The sequence below is a fragment of the Ambystoma mexicanum genome, chromosome 3q (genome assembly GCF_040938575.1).
Source record: "Ambystoma mexicanum isolate Mex_15411 chromosome 3q, UKY_AmexF1_1, whole genome shotgun sequence".
In the NCBI taxonomy this organism is placed as follows: Eukaryota; Metazoa; Chordata; class Amphibia; order Caudata; family Ambystomatidae; genus Ambystoma; species Ambystoma mexicanum.
This window is the reverse complement of record NC_090926.1, coordinates 122,226,659-122,249,957: the sequence shown is the minus strand read 5'-3', so window position 1 is coordinate 122,249,957 and position 23,299 is coordinate 122,226,659.

Genomic DNA, 23,299 nt, shown 5'->3' with positions numbered 1-23,299 from the left:
TTTATCAGAACCATAAATGCATTTTAAATACAAGAGAAAAAATAAATAAACGAAAACCCGGGATACATTAAAAAATTCATTATTTTCAAGGACCGATTAGCAAATGTCCTCATTTTGGTCTAAGCCGCCATACTTTTTTTTTTTTTTTTTACATAAAACGTATGCATCGTGCAAGCAGTAAGTCTGGTACTTAAAGAAAATTGTATATAACCATCTCTTCCTTAAACATAGGTACTTTGGGCAATCTAAAAGGAAGTGCCTATTGGATTCTACCAACAAAGTACAAAACAGGCCAAAATGTGTGATACAGGGATATCTTCTACTTGTATACTCTATTATGGGCAGGACATTGAGTCTGAATTTAATATGCAATGCCCTATTATAACTTAGGAACATTTAATTTAAATATTCTGGGATAAAATTAGTTTAAAACGCTAGGTACACTGGAAATCTTGATTGGTTCAGAGAGTCTGCTCTGAACCTTGATTGTCTCTGCTGTAATTACTGTATCTGTATTCAATAAATGCAAAATCCCTATTTTGCACAATAGAGTATTTCTATGCTTAGGCTATTTCCATGCTTTACCACCAGATGTCTTTATGACACCCTAAAGCATCTCTTTCTAGTGTTTCAGATTGTCTGATTTATGTAAATGTACATTTATGTAAATGCAACCAATAGAAACACGGTTTACTTTGGCCCTCAAACTTGATAGTTGTTACCCCAACTTCCATTGAGCAAAGCGATCCTGGTTATACATGTGCATAGGCCAAACATTTGTTTGACACATTTATTTTCCATTTTTGTTAATTTGGTCATAGCGTCATAACCCCAGATTTCACTGCCGTACAATGCGGCACATACTGCTTGAGCTTTATAGACTTCCAAAATGGCTGGTGGCGGCCAGTTACCAACTTGAAGTTTCAATACATGATAAATGCACTGTAGTGTCTCTTTGAATATAAATACATTTTTTAAAAAATTGGAAAGCCAATTTTGTGCCATTTCGGAAATAACTGCCAAATAATTATGAAAACATACCCCCTAGAGAGGGTCATCTTCAATAACAATATTTGCCCCAATCTTGCGTGATGGACGGCAAACCATTACCATAGTTTTGGAGCAGTTCATTAATAATCTCCTTCCATTACAGAATTCTGTTACAACTGCTTTTGTAAGCCCATCATAGTCTTTGAAATAAGCACAGCGTTGTCAGCATACAACAGTATACCAACTCTACGCCTGACAATAAACGAGGAGTCAGACCTTAGTCCTGAGATTCTTAGTGCCAAATCGTTGATGTAAATGAGAAAAAGTAGGAGGGGCAAGGACGCTTCTCTGCTACACACCATTTGCCACAGGGAAGTGGTTAGTTCTCTCACTGTCCTGCCCTCACCTAACAACCATCGTATTATTCTCATGTATAACTGCTGGATGTAGCTAAGAACTTCAAGAGGGATCTTAAGATCAGTTAAAATGTTCCATATAATATCCCAGACCGCAGAATCAAACGTAGCTTTAAAATCAATAAAAAACAAAAATACAGGTTATTTTACAAGAATCGAAATGTACCATGCCCACACCCCTTTGGAAGCCTGCTTGGAGGCCCAAGATGATGTTCTCATCCTCCACCCATTTCTCTAAGCTACTTAGTAGTATCTCCCCGTAAACTTTGGAGCATCAATAAGACGCATTGGTCGATCATTTCCAGGGAGTTGTCTGTCACACCTTTCTCATACATAGGGACTATTTTAGCCTGCTGCCAACTAGAAGGTACCTAATCATCTGTATTTATGCAATTAATAAAGCAAGTGAGGAATGGGATCCATAGCTGTGCTTCCTCTTTGAAAAGACCTGTTGGGATTCTATCCATACCAGGTGTTATGCCTTTGTTTTGTGCTCTTTCAAATACAAGTGAACTTTTTAAAATTTTAAAGGAGTTAGAAAATCCGGGTCCTCCTGAAGAAAAGTTGAGCAAAGATAAATCCTGGTGTGTCTCTATCCAGGAAGCTGTGGTCAATAAAGTTCAAAACATCAGAGAGAAGGACAGACTTAAGGGGGTTGCAGATTCACCAACAAATGCTGGGACCTTGGAGAGAGAACTGGCATCGAGCACATTCCTTGCTGCGTCATCGGGCCGGATGCGAGACCCCTTTGTGTTCAAGTCAGTGACAGAAACTAAGGCCTCAGGCATTGTTCCTAAGCTTAAACCTACCACCTGCAAGGGGGATGATTGCCCAGCAATCTTGGTTAAAGACTGTGCTCCAATCTTGATCCTCCTTATTACCACATTTATCAATACACCTTTCACAGAGGAATGTGTGGCGGACATTATTAAACAAGGCTGGATTACACCACTTTCAAAAAAGCCACCTATAGACCTAATTTGCTGTTCCGGCTTAAAATTCTGGATCGAGCTCTGTATCTCCAAGTTCAGGCACATCTTAACAACCAGAACCAGAACATTCTTGGAAAACGTCAGGCAGGAACGCACGTGGCACTACAACCACCATGCTGGATTTGAAAGCTAACATCTTGAAGACCATGGATAAAGGTGGTATTGTCCTCATGATGATGCTGGATCTATCAGCTGCGTTTGATCTAGTCCTTCATACAATCTTCGTCGACAGACTCTCTCATTCAGCCACTTTTACACCTTCCACGGCTTGGTAGTGAAATCCTTTCTGTCTGATCGGTCGGCTAAAGTATTTAGTGGGGCCAAAGCCGCTAACGCCTTCAATGTGCCTTGCGGGGTGCCACAGGGTTCATGTTTATCTGCAACCCTATATAACATCTTTACAAAACTCATGTTGAATTTCTGGATGTTAAGGGGGTTACCTACACTAAATAGGATGATGTCACTCAGTGTCTTATCCTCATTTCTGGGGATTATAAGAAGGACACTGAGGTCATCAGTGAGGTGCACTTCGTCATTCAGCACTGGCTCATAATGGGTTGGCACTTAATGACTCCAAGACAGAGTTAATGCTGGCAGGTACCGCTGCATGACTCCAGAAACTTGGACCCGGGTATAAAAACTTTAATATTGTGGGATGTACTATCACTACCTCAGGCAAAGTTAAAATGTTATGTGTCTATTTAGACACCAAAATATTCATGAAGGTCTGTATGAATACCATTGTTTCGACCTCAGCTTACTATCTTAAGCCGTTGAGCCAAATTAGACCCTTTCTATCGAAGGTGAGTTGTACATAGCAAGGGCTTTTATCAGCACTAAATTGATTAATGCAGTAGTCTGTTGTATGGAACAAGTAGGGGCAATGTTGCTAAATTGCAGGTAATACAAAACAGTGCTGTTCGAATTGTTGAGAGATTTGGAAGAAGAAATCATGCGTCTCAGGCTAGGCGTGCAATTCATGGCTGCCTAATGGAAGCTTGGATAACCTTTCGTCTTCTTACCCTCACTCATAAATGTTTATTTGGTATTAGCCCCAGTTATTCTTCTGAGAGAACATCCTGGTTACCTGTTCGGAGAATCTTAAAGTCTCATTACGCCAATCTCTTGGTCGTGCCGAGAATTAATCTGGTGTTGGGCAGACAGTGCACCTTTGACTATAGCGCTCCTAAGCTTTGGAATGCTGTGCCACCCGATTTGCGGGGCTGTCATCTTCTGGAACCTTTTAAACGAGCCTTGAAGGCTCACCTTTTTAATTAATTAACTTGTTTGTTCTTCTGGCTATGATTGTCTGCATGGTTCTGTTCCCATGTTTGTTTGTGTGTGTGTGGGTGTTCTTTGTTTTTGTGGGCACCCTGATGCCTCTGGGCTTGTTTTTGGAATGGTACAAATAAATAAATAAATAAATAAATAAATACTTTACTTACTTCCTCTTCAGCAATTTGAGCGGAGCCCAAGGATCAGACTGAGCAGTAGTAGAAGAGATATCTCTCTCAGCATTAGATGTGTAAAAATGACAAATATGAGATTATTGGGAGAGACCCTAACTAGAAGGAAGGGGGAGGCTGCTTCTGCTAACACCCATACAACTTGGTGAGTTGTTTGGTGCATCAGCAAGCTACCCGAAAAAGGGGCACACACAGCTTTTGCACTTCTTGCATATACTTTCATACAACACCATTAGTAGCTCTCTTGGTGCCTTTACGTTGTTGGAAGCATGCAGCTTTCAAAAGTGTCATATTGCACCTGGACTCAGGCTCCAAATGCCCTGATGCCATATCCCCGTTATCACTTTTATTCTCTTTTTCCTTGCCCATGTGTTGTTTTTCCCCTCCCTTAATTTTCTTTGCCTCCTGAGTCAACTGCCAGGCCCCATGTATGGATTATATATAGGGCCCTGGGGAACCTCCAAAGCTAAAAACATAAAGTCAGCAAGAGAACGACCAAAGGTGTTGCAGTTGGTGCAGGGTTGCAGGAGCATTTATAGATCCTCTTTGAGGAATGTACATTTGTCAGCACCCTGCTGGTCCCACAAAAGAAAGCTGATGAATACCAATTGATATATCAGCTATCACTCTCAGAAAAGAGCTCTGTGAATCACCATTCGGACAAGGAGGCATGTACAAGATCCTACACCACCTGTGATTCAGCAGTGCACACAGTGAAAGTGGGCGGGGCCCTACTAGCGAAAACTGGCATTAGATCAGCATTCAGGCTGCTATGAGTTCATCCAGACAGTTATCCTCTTATGGGTTTTGCAAGTTACTGGTTGTACTACTTTGACTTCTGTTTGCCAGTGGGTTGCACAGGTTACCCTGCTGTCTTTGAGTGCTTCATTAACTTTTTGGAATGGCCTGTGAACAGGACAGTGGACTCTAAAAGGGTCTTGCATTATTTAGATGACTTCTTGTTCACAGGGATAGAAGAAGAGGGCACATGCTCCAGGCTAATTTATAGTTTCGGAGCAATTAGGAACAATGAGCATGACGATTGGAGTCCTGTTGGCGCATGATAAATGAAAAGGACCTACCACCTGCCTTGGCACAGGAATCCCACTTACTAGTGGCTAAGATAGCTACCTTCACAGAGGCCAGGGGAAAGTGCCTACGGAGCAAAAAAGTGATGATAGGACAGAAGCAGTCTTTCAAAGGACAGCTCAACTTTGCACCAGGGTTGTGCCACTGCTTAGGCTGTGTTTGTGACGAAAGCCTAGGGCCAATTTTGTGATTACGATACAAGTAGTATTTTATGGGATTGAGAAAAGGGGTGAAGGAGGACCTGAAAGTAATGGATGAGTACCTGGTTAATTTCACTGGTGCCTCCTTATTGAGGGGGTAACAGAACAGTGTTCAAATGTAACTTTTTCGCCAGGGAGCATTGACTTAGGTGCCATTCTGGGGAAAAATATGTTCCACGGGATGGCATGAAGCAGAGGCTTTACTCCATGTTGGTAGCACCCACCATTTGGGAGGAAAGTTGGACAACAAAGACATAGGGGCCGATTCATGGAATTATCTGCAAGGAAAATAGGGTACTTGCGTGCGCAACTCTGCGTAAATCTGCCATTGCCGATTCATGGAATCCGATGTGCTGTACTTTCCCTGGACTTGCGTGGATTTCACGCTGGCTAGGTACATCTCTGCGAGCTGTCGGTGGACTTGCGCAAGTCTCCGAGCAGAGCGTGGACGTGGCCTGCGCAGAGGGGGAGGAACACCAACAATGAGGGAGCACTTGCGAAAAAGTGGGCATTCCGAGGAACGGCCTGCAGGCAGTCCCTCGCACATCTACTGTTGCGCAGCACGAGGCGTATTAGTGGATTTGACCGTGCAACGTCTTGGCTTGGAAATGGCCACCCAAAGGCAGGCACAAGTATACTTGCGCGTAGGATTTTCAGCGTGCAGGTGGGATTGCATGTTGGATTTTGGGGTGCATGTACTCAATCGGGGTGCCGATGTAACTTGGGGTGGAGGAATGTTTTACGTGGTTTCGCAGGCAGATTTCCCGAGTTACTGCCAAGTTATGATTTTTATAGGCATGTTGTCGGGGTGCTGGATACAGTTACGGGGGGATCTGTGAAGGTTCTCAGAGTCACATGCATGCTTATGGGGGAGCCCACGCACTGTTTGAAGGGTACGGGTATTCGTGCCGGGGGAGCGCACAAAGGTAGCTGATCTGGCAGTTTTTTGCTTTGCGTGTGGGTGTGTCGGGGGCGTTCCAGCCGTGACTTCCGAATACGGTTACTGATGATCATCCATAATAAGGGTGAAACCAGGTATGTAGTTCTCATGGCAGCCTTGCAAATGTCTGTCTTGGGTTGATTAAGCTATGCATAATGCAGAAATGCCCTCTTAGACAAAGACAATTTCCTGGAGAAAAAGGTTTGCATTTGAGCTAATTTGCATAACCACAATGCCTTGCTGTTGTGGCTCAGGAGGTGATCTTCCAGCAATGGCTACTAGGTGGTGTTGTGGAATGTGCGACTTGGCTCAAATGGACTTTCCTATTTTCACATTTCACGTTTTTCTTTCCAGGCCTTGGTACAATTTGGAGTATCTGATTACAATGCATTGGCTAGCAGAGGAACCAATGGTGATATTATTTTATGGGCATGAGAGCAAACAAGGTGTAAGTCCTGGGCAGCAGTAAGGGTCTGTGACAAAGCCAGTACCGTGGGCTTGTCAAAGAGGGAAGGGAGAGTCTTGTTGCAAAACAAGCTGGTTGCCTGACCCGGAGGGCAACGGCAATGGTTGACAAGACCCCCAGTCCCTGTGCCCTCTTCCCATTCCGAGATGTTTCCACGCAGACCACTTTTGACGCATGCCATACCTCAGCAAGACACTGATCGCACAATGCCCAGTGCAGGAAGGAAAAAGAGAAGCTGCCAGAAGGAAGTAGGACTGCAGGGCCACTGAAGAGCACAGGAAGCACCGATGCTGTGAGACCACCGAAGAGAGAGGCAACGGTCCCGCACAGCAGCAGCACAGGGAGGTGAGCGAAGTTGCGGGAGGGAGCAGGTGAACCTTTGACTAAGTATGCATGTCCACCAGCAAACCCGAAGGGAACAAGACCCACCCTGCCCAATGACACTTACCTGTAGACAAACCCAAACGGAGAACCAAGAAACAAACATAAATAACGGACTGTTTCAGCCACCAGTTCCACTGCGTGGGAGGGCCACGCAGGAAGAGTGAGTAGGGCTGTGTCCCCTATTTAAATCATCATACTCTATGCACACTCCCTCTGGGGAAAGGAATGGGTAACATCAGACTCCTACTCAAAGTGGCCCTGCTTAAAGTGAACACAACACATCTTGGTAGTTTAAAAGAAAACAATGAATTGTTATTTTATGCTGCAGACTTTGAATATGAAAATGCGGCTACTTTAGAGACGAATATCAATAAAATATTAATCATTTCAAGACGAAAGCCAAAGGATGGGACTGGATTCATAATTGGTTTGCAATAAAAGCAAAGGCCTCGGTAAGAACATTTTTGGACATCCCATTCGTTTTGGCACTAGGCACAAATATATCCAGCACTTCCCAGATAAAGGGCTGCAGCAAATATATTAATATTTTCGATTGATTCTGCTTGAAACCTTGGAGGTTTTGGGCCCTAGAATGGGGACTATTAAATCCAAAAGGTACTGGCACTTATGCAACCGAAGAAATTATCTAGGGACCATTGCACGTCTTATTATAAAGTGCAGTGTCCTAGCGGAGGAGAGGTTTCAATATTTTGATAAATGTCTATATAATTATAATTCCTTAAGCTCGGAAAATTCTGGTCTTGTTGCATCAATGCACAAATCAACTTAGGTCTAGCCCTTACTCACTTTTGGCTCCATATACAAAAGAGGCTACAAAGTACAAACAAAGACTGTGGGTGATCACATTCTCAATGACAGTTAATGTGCATGGCCCTCATTACGACCCTGGCGGATTTTTTCCGCCATCGGCGGACTTTTCCGCCATGGCGCAAAGTCCCTTTACGCCATGGCGGATGGCGGACTTACCGCCCCATTCCGAGGTCGGCGGGGCGGTAAGTCCCCATTGACCCATTTACCCTTCCCCATTCCCATTTCGGCCCCATAGGGCTCAATGGGAGTGGGGAAGGTGTTAATTACGCCACCGTACACTACGGTGGCGTAATTAACACCGAGGTCCCATAGCGCCATGGATTTTTACGCCCGCAAAAAGCGGGCGGAAAAGTGACCATGGCGCTCTGGGAACTCGTAGTTGGCGGTAAGGGGTCGGCGCAGCTAACGCTGGCGCAAACCCCTTACCGCCAGGGTCCTAATGAGGCCCCATATATATTACAGGAATGTGATGCTGTTTTATTAATGTAATGTGGAATGAATGTATTAATGAATTTCTATTATTGCTAATGTAATGCTCTAAGAAGTATTGTTCTTAAATGGATATACTCTGTAAGGTTTAATTGTAACCATATCACAGTAAAAGAAAAAAAAGAAAACAAGAGACCAGATTGCCTAGGAAAAGCTGTCCAATCAGTAAAGGGGAAGGGAGATTTAAGCAGGGGACAGGAAACAGGAAGTGTGGACTAACTGGGTAATGTCAGCAGCGGAAGTGGAGGTGGACCAAGAGGCCAGCAGAAGGAAGGAGGAAGCACTGGCTTGTGGGGGAGTTTTGCGCAGCAGGTGAGGTATTGGTTGTGGGAGTGAAAGTTGTTCTGCAGTTTTGTTTGTGTGCTGAAGGAGACGTTGTAGTAATAGGGAGAGGAGTGGTGGCAGTAAGAGGAGGAGAGGTAGTATTAGGGGTTGGAGGAGTGGTAGTAGTGGGAGGAGGAGGAGTGGCAGTAGTGAGGGGGGAGGAGTGGTTATAGTGAGAGGAAGGAGTGGTAGCAGTGATGGTAATAAGTCAGGATGAGGAGAAAGGGTTAACATCAAAGGGTGGGAGCAAGAGAAAAGGGGAGTGAAATATTGGAGGGACAGGAAGTTGGTGAGAAGAAGGCAGGGGAGGAGCAAGTAGAATAGAAGAGAGATGTAGGCGTGGAGGTGAGTGGAACTAGGTGAATCTTACTGAGTAGCTGAAAGGCACAATTCCTAACTTTCCCATTAGAACACTAACATCTGATTTAAGTAGGGACAGTGTTGAGAGCCATTGTTTCAGGGAGCCACAAGTAGCCCATGATAGCCACTAGACAACAGGGGTTGCCACTTAGTAGCACTAACATTGAGATATGGATGCCCGGGTTAAGGAGGAAATCCCACCAGCAGTGCTCTAAGTGTTTGAAAAGAAGTAGTGGAACTATGCTCCCTACTGGCCTGCACCGCTTCCCACAGACCCTATTGCCGCGCCCCCTCCCATGCACAATAAAAACCCCAAAAGACATGTGCCTGCTCTTTAAGAAAACGTCCCGTGCAGTGCACAGAAAGTGCAATTTTCAACTTCTTCCTACACTTTTATTTTAAAACGAAACCGTTCTGGGCCTTTTTCTTTTTTAAATAAAAGCATAGGAACAGTAAAACTTAATTAAAATAAGTATAGGAGCACCGCTCCCGCCCACTTCGACCACTGCCCACCAGAAGACAAGAGAGAGGGCTGGCGCTAGGGCCCGCACAAATTTACTAAAGACCCTCTACCATCCTTGAGATTCGGAGTGATTTATGTGCCATGCATGACAGGTGGCAGCAATCAGAGCAAAGGCTCAGGGCAGTTTGTGGCTTCCCAATGGTTTTGTGGTTAGGAAGAAAATGGCCAGCTTGACAGGGATATCATTTGCTATTTTGGAAGGTTTTCTTTACAATTTACAAGGGGTGTACAGGGAGACTTTTGAGGTGGTTCTTATCTCGATGCATTTTTTACTGGCACGTTTTGTGTCTACTGGGGTTACTGAACTTGCAGTGCCCAATAGAGAAGCTGGAAGGAGCCGGGTGGCACAATGGGAAGATCGTTGGCTGGAGGAGGACAGTACCGGCTTCAGGAACCCTTCGTCAAAAACAGATCAGAGTGGTAAGGGAGTACAGGTCTCGCTGAAAGCCAATACAGCAGGGGGCACTTGCCTAGTTGCCATGGCAAGAAATTCTTTGCAAAGGTGGCCGTCAAGCAGGGGAGGATTGCTCGTACACAAGGATGGGACACTGCCCTTTGTCCATAAGTTCAGCACAGTACTGACAAGTGGCCTGGTGTCACATTGGATTGGACTGAGCCAGTTATGGAACAGGTTTATGGAGCATCTGAAGCTGCAGAAGCAGGTCTTATGGGGAGGGGGAAAGCAATATAGAAAGTAAGGTACTGGCATTCAGGCTGCTATCAGCCCTCCATTAGCCCCCTTGCTGAATTAACAAATGGAATTCCTCTGGTCATCAGCAATGGGGCCCAAGGGAATTCCCTCTCATTTGCTTTCCTGCCGAAGGTTGTTTGAGGAGAGGCACTTTTCCCCTGGCAAGGAACATTTTGCGGGATGCTGATGGCATCTGAGATGAATGACGAGCCATGAGGGTACAAAAAAAAAGATTTTAAAGTACAAGACATTCCCACTCCCAGAGTTTATTTTTGAAAATGCTCCCGTTCAATCTTCTTGAGGAGAGGGGAATTCGTTTTACTAACTACGCAGATGACACCCAATGCGTGATTCCCCTCTCTGGAGCATACACTGACGATGCCGTCAAGATTAATGAGGCATACAAAGTGGTTCAGACATAGATGATACAGAATGGATTGGCACTAAATGATGGAAAGACCGAATTAATGGTAATGGGTTCCCCAAGCAGAATTCTGAAGCTAGGCCCAGCATATCGACACATGCAGCTGGCTGGCTGCAGAATCTCGACCAAACAGGACGTTAAGACCTTGGGAGTTATTTAGATCACACTTTAAATATGTGGGCTCAGGTGAATAGACGTATCTCTACCTCGGCATACTATATCAAACTTCTGTCACAGTTACGCCCTTTCTTGACAGACAAAAGCTGTGCGACAGTGGCCAGTGCCATTGCAGGCACCGAAATTGAATACTTTGGTAGTCTACTGGTTGGCATTAGCAAATTATACAGCTCAGTGCGGTCAGAGCTGTGGCAGGTCTTAACAGAAGAGCGTATGTGTCCGAAGCCAGATAAAGGCTGCATTGGCTGCCGATAGAGGTGAGAATTTCTCGGCATTAGCAAATTATAAGGCTCAGTGCGGTCAGAGCTGTGGCAGGTCTTAACAGAAGAGCGTATGTGTCCGAAGCCAGATAAAGGCTGCATTGGCTGCCGATAGAGGTGAGAATTTCTCTTTGCCTACTCTCTATCACTTACAACTGCCTCTCCAGCACGAGCCCCTCCTAACTTTCAGAAAGTCTAAGAATAAAACCTGAGATTAGGTCCTTGTCAAACACGTTTAAATTGCAGGCTTTGAAATGCCTGACGATGAAATGACATGGAACCCCAACCACCAACGTATCTTCCCTTTGCGGGGCAAGGGGCTTATTTCCCCATCAAACTTCCTTATATGGATGTATTTCTCATCAGTGAGCTTGAGTGTCGTAACCAGTAGTGGGGAGGGTGCAGTACCAGTTGAGGCACCTGGTGACACCAACTTCTGTGGAGTCTGCAGGCTCGTGCTTAGCCACCTACCAGAGTAGGCACATTACACAACTAGAACCGAGAGCTCCACCAATGATATTATCTCATCTCTGTGCCCCCTAGCATAGTCTGCCTGCTGAGGGAAACAGAACCGAGATAGGCTGCTAATCTTTTATCGCATCATAAACTGACCCATTGAGTGAACCTAGCCAAGTCATTAGTTACAGAAACTGACCATGAGGTAGGCCCGGTCACAGGAAGGAACAGGGCTTTGCCTCAGAAACACATTAAGACCCCGGACGCCCTGTTAGGTGGCAACATGTTGTGTCAGGTGGAAGCAGGTGCACTCATTTTAGCAGGCTTTCCCCCTGTTAATTGGACCCACTAACATATATAATAGTGCCCTGGTTACAACCTATTTTGACTGCAACCCAAGTTGTGGTGTCTTTCTTTGCGCACAAATCTATTTCTGTGTGTGCATATGCTTTCGGGTGTGGATGGGCACTGAGGCTGGAGGGACAGCTTGACTCACAATGCAGGTTCCTGCTTCTGTTTCTGCTTTGAAGGCCCATGCGGTTTCCTATTCATGCATCGGCTTCTGCGTCTTTCCATTGTTTGCGAGCAGACAAGAAGGCTGAGGGGGAAACAACAGCTTGCTATTTATGAGTCGCTTTTGGCTGGGAGACAGTCGTAATGAAGAAAATTCAATTTTATGCTGTCCTCAGAGTCAATATGTTAAATATCTGATATGCACAGATAATGACAGCTTAATTGAAAAATCAATGCCCGCTATTGTGTGGCTGGAGAGCAGGCGCTCCATCTCCGTCGGGGGGAGAAAGGCACAGGCCTCGCGTGCTCGCCCTGGAGACCTTCATAGCTCACGGAGGCACCGCAAGTATCGACTGCCAGGGCTCGGCCATGCTCGTGTCCCTCTTTCAGACTGTCTTTGTGAGCGATCGGAGATCATCCGCCGGTTTCATTAAAATCTGGGTTGTTTTTCATGTTGAGTTCTGCGTTCATCAACTCCCTCCCCACTCTGGCTTCTTGGACAGTTCTTTTATGTGTCTTGCTCGACCCACCCCCGTGAGGTCTCATGGTTACAGAGACAGACGGGATGTATGGACCCGGCTCGTCACAACGCCCCACCGCCTGGTGGTAACGATTGCTGCTACAGATTTTATGCCAAGTTGTAGTTAATGACACTGGTGCACAATTTGTTCCCTGAAAAGCGTTAAGACATTGGCCAGGCAGAAGCTTAGGGAAGTGGGTCTTGCATTGTAGCAAAAGGTCACCTTCATTAACTGCAGAGTCTCCATTTTGGAACAATGCACTGAACACCTAGTCAGTGGAGGTTCAGTAAAATGGACGACTAGATGGAAGAACATTGCTAGATGCTACAAAATCACGGACGGCCAGGGTCCCCCTTCCGGATTTATATTGTCAGCCCAAGACTTTACCCCACCACTTACCAGGTCACATTTTCAATCTCGTTCCATGTTCACTGCCTTCGTGAATCCTCATGCGCCGTGCTACCTAACATTTGCTAGCACCGCCACTAGCACGACATTACATTAAAGGTCGTGCTAGTGGTAATTGTTTTGCAGGACACTTTTCTGCAGCTCTCATTCCCTGCTCCTTCCGCCATTTACCCTTTATTGTTTGGGGTGCCTATTAATTCTCCCACGCATTGAATGGGGGACACCCCCATGGGAAGGGTGACCAGATTTTGAAAATAAAAAACCGTGTGAAGTAGGACAACAGCTTCAGCGGTGAAACTGTACTCCTCTATGTGGGTGGCCTGTCCCGTGTCATGTTGCAGCTCTTGTGGTCCAGGGGTTATTTTAAGTTTAAAAACCGTGTCTGCGATTTGGGGATCGGGTGGATACCATCCCGGTTTTTGGCCGATGGAAAAATCATGATATCCGGCCAATAACCGGGATGGTATCCACCCGATCCCCAAATCCCGGGATGGGATTTTTAAACTTAAAAAAGTCTCGGGAACCCGGGACAGAGGTGCAAATACCTGGACAGTCCCGGCAAAATCGGGACGTCTGGCCTCCCTACCCATGAGCTCTGTTTTCTTTTATCGGGTTGCGAAGTCCTTTACTGCATGTTTTACTTTTTGGCTTTTAATACCAACTAGCTGGTGTAATTATGGCTGCAGCTAGCTATGCAGGTGACAATGAAAGAATTCTTCTTACGTGAAAACCATAGCCATGCGTTACTGGCTTGAACAATGAAGGCGGACGGACTCTCTTTTAAAGATGGCGTCCTGCATTTCTGCCCCATTGCATTTTAGTGGAATGGATCAGCACTATGCTGCATGCCTTTTCAGTTTAATGCGATGCTCTAACTTCGAACCAGCGAAACACATGAAAAGAGAGAGACATGTCCGAACATTGCCAGGATCTGACTGAGGGATAACACAATCCCCAAACAAAGGTCGAAGGTTTTTTCAGGGATTTTTAAACCACCCTGAGTGTACCGGAGCTGCAGACAGAAATGTCAAGAAATGCGAGGTAGAGTTGCATTCTGTGCCTAATGGGTAACGTGCCACTGTCTAGAAACCCATGCATCTGAACACGTGACAGTAACATGATGAAAAAGATCTCCCACATGAATATAAACATGGCAGCGGCCATCTTTAATGCTGCTAAACAGGCACTCAGCTGAAGCATGCTTTGTATAGTTTTAAAACTTTGCATAAGCGATTTTACCATTTGGCTTGTGCTCAGTCATTGTCAAAGGATTCAAGCGAGTGAAATGTAAGTCAAAGGGAATATTATTTTGAAAATATTCAACCAGACGTAAGGCGAAAGTAAACACTGGAGCTATTGATTGATGGCCTTTAGCAAGACTGTTTTTGAATTAGCTAGACTCAAGTTTAATGGGTAACTGGGGGACTGAGTGTGCATGTGAAAATATGGACTTGGCTAAATCTTGAAATGTTCACACACTTGTGCAAGTGGCCTGCATGCCTGAGTGAGAACAAAGCCCACCTTTGTTCTGTGACGTAGAGCGGTGTTGCTTGATAACTCTACAACCATACATTAGATCCATCAGGAAGCCAAACACCTCTCTTCAGATTTGGAACATAACACTGAATGTGCGTATGGGTTTGTATGGTATTTAAAACCCACTCATGCTGTCAAATGGCTGCTCCAGAGTGTGTTTGGAAAGGTATGTTAAATGAGAGCCTAGGGTGGCAAAAACCTGGTACCAGAAGCCCCATGCCCAAGAATTCTCGAGGATGTACACACAGGTGGAGTGGGAATAAAGCACAATATCTGAGAATGGAGAATCAGGGTACTTTAAGAGCCTAGACCCTAAATGTGCCTGAAAGTATTTTCACTCGGGTTAGAAATCTGATTCCTCTTCCTAAGTTACTTCTGCCATGAGGACACCTGCGAGCTGGTGGACTATTGCCGGACACTTCTATGCTCAGTCCCAGCTATGGGCATTCTAGGGTCATGGCCGTAACACATATTCTTTCATCCGTTACGTAATGGTGGATTTGACCAATTCGTCCAAGGGGTTGATTCTCATCACTACTTACTCCTTCCAATCATTCCATGAGAGAAAAAACATGATGCTGGGAAGTTTGTGCTCTGTCATTCTAATATGTCTAGGAATCTATGACATAGGTTTGTTTATATCTGCCATTTTCTGAATCCTAGGCCTTTCTCCCACTAGCTAGGAATCTAAAACATAGATGTGTTTATATCTGCCACTCTGTGAAAACTAGGCCTTTCTTTCACTATCTAGGAATCTAAGACATAGGTGTGTTTTTAGCTGCATTTTGTGAAACCCAGGCCTTTCTCCAGGCTGTAAAGGAATCTCAAACAAAGGTCTGTTTATTACTGCCTTCTGTGACAACTAGGCCTTTCTCCCACTATCTAGGAATCTCAAATTTATCTGCGTCTATATCTGCCACTCTGCGAAACCTAGGCCTTTCTACCACTATCTAGTAATCTCAAAATCATCTGTGTTTACAATTGCTATTTTGTGAAACCCAGGCCTTTCTCACGCTTTCGAGGAGTCTCAAATTTAGGTGTACTTATATCTGCCACTCTGTGAAGTCTAGGCCCTTCTCCCACATTCCAGGAATCTCAAATTTAGGAGTGTTTATATCTGCCATTTGGTGACACCTAGGCCTTCAACAACCGTCCAGGTACATCTGGCTACCCGCTGAAAGCAACTAACCATAGCTTGATCACTACCCAACTAAATAAGAACCAAGGTCAGGTTGTTCAACTCCCAAAACCGACCGATAACCCAACTGCCTACTGTCTCTCCAATGCTTAATATCCCAACACCACTGCACTTAGACCCTCCACCCACATGAAATAGAGATACAAAATCCGAATCCACTATTTAGGCAGCCACCCGGGAAACCCCCAGCAAACTACCTGAACCCTAGAACAACCCAAGCCCTGAATCCCCAAAATATCTAAAAAATCACTCACACGCAGACACCCTAGCCAATCTACAACAGCAGCCCACTATATCACAACTACCTCACAAGTACCCCGTATTATAATTATGTGCAAAAGAAGCGAGGCCACATAGTGCACTGCGCAATCACAAGGCAAAAAGAACAAGACTCAACACCATCCAAACCACAAGAGATCCTACAGGTGGGCTACAGCCCCTGTAACCCAAAGCAAAAAGGAAAAACAAAAACAAAAAACCTATCCCTGCGACCAACTAGGGCGAAAAGATGCCCCGACAGAGAACAGGACGCTGCCAAAGGAACACGGAACAAGGAACAATCCCAATGGAGCCTCTCCCTCTTCCAGTAGAAACTGCCTTGAATACAGAACACACGCCTGCAAACCCCACGACCAACAGAACAAACGTCATGAGAGGAGAAAAAGTCCCTATATCTAACACCCTACCTCGCAACTGCCTCCACACTGCAACACCCCAATGCCACTGGCAGTTCTAGGCAGACCAAAAACCTATTTGGACCGCGCAGGAAAGGAAGAGAAGATCCGAGAAGAGAAAGGAACGAAATCCACACCCTCACTCCCTATATCACAAAAAGACAAGGGCAGCATCAACAACTACATCAAAACATAGAAGATGAAGAAGTAGAAGATTTCTCAAAACACAGCTATCAATCTAACAGAACTATCCAACGACAAAGTTGAATTTAGCTGGTCCGATAGCATAGCGAGTAGAGCGCTTGCTTTGACATCTGTGCTGAGCCTGCTGACGCAGGTTCGAATCCCGACAGGGCCAAAGTCAGCCTTTCAACCTTCCGAGGTCGATAAATGAGCTCCACACACCGTGGGTAATAATAAGCAGCACTCAGATACCTGAGGGTTCGCAGCGCTATATAAATGCTAAATTATTATTATTATTATTATTATTATTAAAGTAGAGCCCCTAGAGCTCCAATCAATTTGGGTATGCAAAACAGAAGAAACCCAACAGAACTACTGCAAGACAAAACAGACAAAAAATCAAATCAAACATAACACTGTCAAAAAGATCAGTTGTAATCTAATCAACGCAAGATCAATGTCCAAACATGCCATAGAGATTTTTGACCTCCTGTGCCAATGGGGTATTGACATCCTATTCATGACCGAAACTTGGAAAGAAGAAAATTATAAATTCACACTCCACAACTGTCTCCCTGACAACTTCAAGTGCTCACAGGCAAACAGAAAAAACAAAAGAGGAGGAGGAGTGGCAGTGGCTTACAAGGAACACCTGAAAATTAAAACGGATGAACCACTAAGCATCGAAAACTGAAAATCCCTAATCGTTCACCTAACAGCAAACCCCAAAACAAACCTCACATTTCTTCTAGTTTATAGACCACCGACATATGATGCAACCTTCGTGGATGCCTTCACAGAAGCCATTACCAACCTAGCTATTGAGCAGGAATACCTGATAATCCTGGGAGGCTTCAACATCTGGTTTGAAGAAGAAACCTCTAACTCACAAAAACCACCAGCGAAAAACCTCATCACCATGGCACCACCAATACAGATCCTCTGGAACGACCACCTCATCGTCCCTTTCGTAGTCAAGCTACCCAGGACAACAAACAAACAACCGGATAGACTGACCACCATCATGAAAAGAAACTGGAGGACCGTCAAAGCAAACAACCTAATAGAACAACTGGAAACTAACAATCCATTCGACAATGCCCCTGGACGAACCTGACCTCGACAAAAAAACAGAACTACTGCACAAGTGGATCGCCAAAAAACAATCAACGACATCTCCAAGGAAAAACCTTTCACCCTATCACGCTAAAGAGCAACAATAAAATGGTTTATCCCGCTTCTCAGTGACATGAAAAGACCAAACAAGACACTTGAAATAGAGTGGAGGAAAAAATACGACCGGACAAAGAAATTAAAATTCCACGACAAATCCACTTGTACAAAAAGGAAATCCACAAGGCCAAAAAGAAATTCTACGACAACCGAATCTCCAAAGCTGCCAACACTAAAAAAGAACTGTTTAACATCATAAATGAAATGAAAAAAACCCTGACTGCAACAACACACCCATGCCCTCACTGAACTGTGCAGCCATCTTGCAGATCACTTCAAGAACAAAATCAATGCCATCTACCAAATCATACAAAGCAGACCAATCTACCACAACATGCAACCGACCTTGCCAGCCGAGGATCGTCCGAACAAACTACAAAACGTTCCCCAAATATCAGCAGAGACATTCGTCAAGCTGGTGAGAAACAGCAACAAAGCCGGCTCCCCCATGGATCTCTGCCCCCCCCAGACATGCACAAATCAATCCTCACGCAAGGAGCACCCATGGAACACTACAGAAATCTTTTCAACCAATCACTATTAACAGGGAAAGTACCGCGATCATTCAAATCGGCATATATCAAGCCGCTCCTCAAAGACACAGGAGGCAGTGTGGAAGATCTCCACAACTACAGACCCATCTCAAACATCCCCTATCCAGCAAAACTGCTCGAAACCTATGTATATAGAACAATACAAGATTACATAGAAGAACAACTACTGCTGTACCAGGCACAAGTAGGCTTCAGATCGATGAGAGGAAGAGAAACAGCACTGCTCTCAATCTGGGACGACTTGAAGGCTAATGCAGACTTGGACACAAGCGCCGCTCTAATACTCTGGATCACTCAGCAGCATTTGACAGAGTCAACCATGACATCCTCATCAGGAGAAAGGAAGAAATAGGAATCACAGACCAAGCCTTATGCTGGATTACATCTTTCCTAACAGATAGAACAGAAACCGTCTGGATCAAATCCTTAAAATCCACCCCAAGGAAATCGACCTGTGGAGTGCTGCAAGGATCCTCCCTATCTCTGCTGGCTCCACTAATCAAGCTCATTAAACGATATGGCCTCACATGCTACAACTACGCAATGACACACAAATCATCTACAAAGTACAAAACACATGCAAAGAAAACACAAATCTCCAAGAATGCCTACATGAACTCTAGGGCTGGATGAACACAAATAACCTCAAACTCAACCCTGGCAAAACAGAAATAAGGGTTATATCCAAAAACAGCCACTACATCCCATGGCCAACAGAACTAGGAACAGCACTGACACCACCAACAACAGTAAATAACCTCAGAGTAGTGATGGACAACAAACTAACACTTGAGCCACAAGTAAATGCTATAATCAAGAAATGCTTCTCCCTCCTCCACACAGTAAAAAGGATCCTACCGTTCCTCTCCTTCACCCACAAAACACTCACCATCATCGCACTCATCATGTCCAGAGTAGACTACGCCAAAAGCCTGTATCTAGGAATGCCAGAATGGCTATTAAAGAAACTTCAGCATATCCAAAACACAGCAGCCAGACTCCTGCTACAAACTACCACAAAGAGAACACATTAGCCCAGCACTGAAAATACTACAGTAGATACTGATAAAACAGGGAATAATGTTCAAAACAATGTGGATAACGCACATAGCAATCCACGGCAGAGGAGCAGAGTTCCTAAAGAAGAAAATAACCATCTACCACCCAGCAAGACCACCCAGATCAAGCTACGACATTCGCCTAGGACCAAAACCATAAAATAAAAGAACATTTGGAGGAACACCTTTCTCACACCTGGCTCCTAAAAATTTGAATTCCCTACCACAAAACATACGCAATACAAGGGATCATCTGGAATTCAGAAAATGACTAAAAACGTTTCTCTTCACCCCAGAATCAGAAGGGAACGAGAAGGAATCATACATTCTGGCAGAAACAGGAAGCCCAGGGAGGGACCTACAATCCATTGCCTAACCATCCCCTAATGGTGGGCGTAGGGAGGACATTTTGGACCACTCATGCACACACACTGCCAAGTTTACAGAGGAATACCACAGAAGGCAGGAATTCTCCACTAGCAGTCAAGAAAGAGACCCATAATCCTCCTAACCTAATTATCTCTAACCCTAGAGCGGAGGGGAACACAACTCCATGACCCATGCCCACATACCACTAGACTTCTACAGAAGATAATTACCACACCGCAACGTACCTGCCAACTAGGATGCCCAAAAACACAGGATGGCCATAGATGCCGACCACAGAAACCAAAGCAAAGAGGTAAGAAAAAAAACCTGCTAATCCAAAACTAAAACCTAATTTTTCTGCAAACTCTTCTACTACAGAAACTCAGATGGCCACATTTCTGCACAGCAAACCGCACGTAGTTCACCACACTGCAACAACATACAAACAACACATAACCATGCACAACAGCACATGGGAATCGCTGAGACTCGAAAATCGCACCTAGGCTCAGCGAACAGTGCAAACCGAACTGAAGCTGCCAACAGAACATCATATCTCACTTTCCTATTCCCACTGCACCCTACTAACTGCTCCCTGTTTCACACCGTCCTTTTTGAGGTCCGCCAGAGAGCCAGGGGACCACTCCGGTGGGGATAGGTCGTGGTACAAGTAACCTTTAACATTAACATGGCATGTGCTGCTCTTATCTGATATCACCAATATCTCCAAAATGCCAAAGTCCATATGTGTCCCAGACACTGCTTTTTCTTCTTATAACACAACTAGCGGGTCTGATAGCAATGTACTTCACATGTCTTTGGCATATCTACCGAATCCTGCGTTTGCATTCCACATGCACTGCTCTGTTAGCAGAACTTGCCTATCTTGGCCACATATCTTTGTGGTATCCACAGCTAAACTGATCACCTCTGCTACTCCAGATGCTTACAATTATCTTGAGCATGCCAATTGGACAATGGATCTGACATGGCTTACACCTCTGGTCATACATTACCAGGAATTTAAATTTGCACCAGGGGAAGGGCGCTCAGCCAATCAGGTGGCTTGAACAGCGGGTGAGAATACACAATCCCCACCTGCTGGTCCAGCCACTCGATGCACTTCCCAGGGTGGTGCTTTTCATTTCCGTTTTTTTCTAGCGTGGGGAGGGAACAGGTAAGCTTTCCCTGTTGCCTCCCCATGTTAGAATCCCCCAATTCCCCTTCCCTCCACCCAATTTACCTGCGGGACCAGAGCCTTGATCTCCGGTCCCTGATGCTCCTCCCGTCTGCACGACGCCATCAAAATAGAAAAGGGAGTACATCCCTTTTCAGATTGGGGAAGCCATTTTGGAACATGTTTTCCATGGCTGCAGTCATCCGAAAAGGGACCTAGTCCCTTTTCCATTTCAATAGAGACAGCCATTATTTTTGCATCGGATGAGGACAAAAATGAACTCTCTGCACTCTGGTAAATCCTGGGGTGCAAATAGCTTTCACGCTCTGACTGGGGGTCGGACATGGGGTTTAACGGCCAGCAGTCTGAGCTGAGGCCCTTGCTTTGATCAGGCCTACCAGAGCTCGAGCCGGCTGCCCGTTACACCCCATGTCCGCCCCACACCCGGGGCGTGAAAGCTATATACTACTTCTTGATCTCACCTCACTTGCCCGTACTTGAAAATCCCTACCTTTTAGAACCAGGCAGTGGGTCATCCTGATTTCCCCATTCTTCATCCATTCTCTCCACGTTTGCAGACCCTTCTTCAGGGCTACTTATGTTATTTAAGTCGTACTGTTCATTTCAAGCAGAGGAGTTGCTGTGGGGGAGTCTGGGTGGGCTATAGCCCTGGGTCATTTGGTTGTAGTCCCAGATAGAAGCTCAGGGACTGAAACCAAAAGGCTAGCTAGCCCGAGTCCCGAAAGTCCCAACATTAGCATAGCCCCGGATCTTTTCCAGACCTAGCAACACCCCTGATTTCAAGTCTAGTCAGTTCTAACTGAAACGACCACCACACTAATTATGTGGGGTGCAGGAAAGATGCAAGGAAGGGGGACAGTGTGGATGGGGCAGAGTTCAAGAGGAGCAGAAAAGCGGGTTCCCCTCACAAAAGAGGCCAATGGTGCAGAGGCCTTCTGGGAAATATCCAGAGTTCCCTTTAGGTAAGTCCACCCGTGGCTGGATTCTTAATTTTGATTGCATAGTTGATAATGTTACTCCTGCATTTTGATATAATAATCATCCCATGGAATATATTCATGAAGATCCTGGCCATTGATGTAGGGGAATTTGATTAGTTGAATAGTCAAAACAGTGTAGTCTTCTCTGGTGATTGAAAATGAGATCTGAGGTGATGCCCACACAAGAGACAATGAAATATTTTGAAAAAGCCATTGGCCTAGTTGGTGAGTCAAAGCAATATATATTTCATAGAAAGCTCTCTTGAAGGAGATTAAGGGGTGTTCATGGAATCTTTCCAATATCTCAGGATTGTCCCAACACAAACCATGATCCATACTCATCTGAACCAACATGGACATCTTTCTACTTGTGGCCCTAATTCTGGAGCACTTCTTATGGTACAATTCTGAGCTGCTCCCCGGGCTTCATAGACTGAGTCAATCTGTGTGTGTGGCACTAGTACATTCTGAGGTTTGTAACCTTCTGATCAACTCCTCACATCATCGGACAGCGACGGGTGACACTTTCCAGAGAAAACGCAGGAAATAATGATGCCAATCATAACCCTGAAAGAGCAAGACGATCTAAAACCGGCAACATGGAGTGCACGTTGTATTTGTCTTCCCATTATATACGTTGGGAGCCAATGTTGGAGCTATATTCTGCGTTAACCCTCGGGTATACCACCAAGAACTCTGGATCAAGACCACATAAAAGAATTTACTGTAGTGCCTCCAGCTACTTTTATTAAGGGACATAGATTGGAAAAAGGTACATAATGAGAATGTCTGATTCACCAGTGCAAGTTCATTTAGCCGACCTACATGAAACCTTACTTCACGGGCAATACAAACCATGAGTCCTAATTATGAGTGATTTAAAGCCTAATAACTAACCCTCCTGAGGAGTGGAAAGCAGAGGTCAAAAGATATACAACACTGCGCCCACGCTCCTACCCTTACTCATCTCCCCTCACCTCTCAATCACAGTGCCCGAAGTCAGCGTCAGTTCAGTACTCTGGACAACAAATCCCAGAATGCACCCGAGTAAATCATTCTGAGGTCTGAATGCTGCAAAACGCTAGAGGTGTAGCTGCAGAACACTTTTGAAATTGACATGGTACATGTAAAAAACAAAAAAAAGAAACAAAGAGGAATACACCACACTTACGGCTGCAGCCTGCCAGCCTGCAGTGGGGAAAAATCCCAAGAAAATGTTCAGTGCACCTGTGGAGTAACCAATCATTTTATACAGTTCTGTTGGTGGTGACGAGGTTGTGTGCTCCGTGGAATCAAGTGTAGGTGTGCTGCAGATTCTTGCACACAGGGGAAGGCCACTTTGGGGGGAATAGGCAGAGGCCTGGATATGTGGTTGCAGTGCGCATGACAACAGTGT